The sequence below is a fragment of the Gavialis gangeticus genome, unplaced genomic scaffold (assembly GCF_001723915.1).
Source record: "Gavialis gangeticus isolate Ggan-Ray unplaced genomic scaffold, GavGan_comp1, whole genome shotgun sequence".
NCBI lineage: Eukaryota > Metazoa > Chordata > Crocodylia > Gavialidae > Gavialis > Gavialis gangeticus.
Window position 1 is genome coordinate 18,327,160 of NW_017729033.1, and position 2,113 is coordinate 18,329,272.

The window sequence follows — 2,113 nt, forward strand, 5'->3', positions numbered from 1 at the left end:
ATTCCCTTCCTGTAAAGGATTCATCCGTATCAACATAAACACCCTCAAACTGGTCAGCTTGAACCCAGCAGGAGTTTTTCCAACGTCTTCACCTGGGCAAGGATATCACTTGGTGTGCAGTAACTCAGCACCGCTGAACGCAGCAGAGTACAGCACGGCGGGGTGCTTTTCCATGACAGTCAGTGTCCCAGGGTCTCGTCATTAAAGAGTATTTGAATGCGTTCCTCTTACTTTGAAGCCAGTCGTGCTTTCCACGTTGAGACAGAAATTGCACCGAGTGATTGGGAGTTTGCCTTGATAAGCATGGGCCAGGTAAGTTTAATGACAAAGCACACAGGCCCTGCAAAAAGCTGCTGCTGTTGCTTCTCAGTCAAAAGCTGCTATCTCAGTCCCCAAGGACTTCCCTGATTATCCAGGGCACTCTGAACTGTGCAGCACTGGCCTGAGAAGGGTCAATGATGCTGTTGCTCAAGCAGGTGAGAGGAAGATTTATCCAGGCAGTTGGGTTGGGTTGGGTTGTTACACCTTTGCATTACATTTCCCGGGGAGATTCAGAGGGGACAACTTGTAATGGAAACGCTGATGGGACTTTAACTGTAATTTCACGATCCTGCAACATCTGTGATGTCTGTGTATAAAGAGACTCAGCTCCGGTCCAGAAGAAGTATTCAGAGCTATTCAGCCACATGCTGATCCCCTCCAAGTCATCCCATGAAACTTCGCTCACCAGCCAAGTCCTCACGAGTTAAAACAGGCACTTGTAACACCGTGTGGAGACAGCAGTTGTAGCCATAACAAGTGAGCTGGGCGTTGAGAGAACGCTGTCTTGCTTTTCCTATTGCTCATAAGGCCGCAGTATATAAAGTTAAGCCTTACGCTGCTTGTGTGATCAATGTTACTAGTTAGCTGCAAGTGAGAGGAAAAGGGGGGAAAAGTGAAATATGATTTCTTGGCTTTTAGATTTTTTTTCCTTTACACACTAGAGGAAAACACATTTTTGGCATCAAAGCTGAAGTGTACAGAAAGACTGAAATAAGAGAAACAGCCGGATAGGGAAAGTGCTTACATTTGTGCACTGGGGCCACATGCTGATTCGTATGGATTCCCGTCTCTTACTTGAAAAGCATCTCCCCTGGCTCCAAACGGACCCTCTTGGAGGAAGGCAGAGCTGTACACACAAGAGGACTGTGCTCTCAGGCAGGGTTGCATTCAGGTACAAGCATTGTTCAGAGGCCAAATCCCCTGCTGAGTGTAGTGCGGGGACTCATTCTGAACGTCTGCCCCTGGAGATGAACCGTGCTGGTGTTTCCTTTTGTGTGCTGGTTTGAGGTATGAGAGACATCAAGCCTGCAGGTGTTGCTACCTTTGCCTAAAGGATACCAAGACTATACATGCTTGATGGGTGTGTAGCATAAAGTATTAACTAACAGCTTTTAAATGGGCATCCTGAAACTGCCGGGTGCATTCCAGTCAAGGCACACTGTGCTATTCTGGACTACCTTTTTATTGTTAGATCCATTAGGATTGGAAATAATCTCTTGAATCATCTAGTCCAGCCTGTTGAAAAGTTCTTGTAGCGTCTCTGTCACATCTTGCCTTGACTATAAGTCAAGGTGGAGCTGCCATGAACTCCCTGACATACTACCTCCTTGCCCAGCTGCCTGCTGCCAGTTTGAATCCCACCCCAGGCTAGGAGAGACTAAAAGTGCTTACCATCTGCTGGCTGCTTAGAGACCAGTTTGAAACAAGTGGGTGGTCTGAACCCAGCTTCTGGCAGACAGCTGTCTGCCTCACAAAGAGCTAGGATCACAACTGGCACTCCTTTTGCCAACCCCTGATGAGCAGTCATTGCAGAGAGGCTGAGAATTAACACAGATGTGGGTCATGAATCTCCTCTCACTGCCATTGGTTTTACATAATTGCTTTCCACAACATTACTCCAGGGTGACTCAGAGGTACGAGATCTACATTTCAGATGTAAATATCTTCTCAGCTCTTGCGCAGTGTTTCACAGATTCATAGATTATAGAGTCGGAAGGGACCACAATGGATCGTCGTGTCTGACCCCCTGCCCCTGGTGTTGGAAATACTCATTGTGCTACGGCCTGTGTCC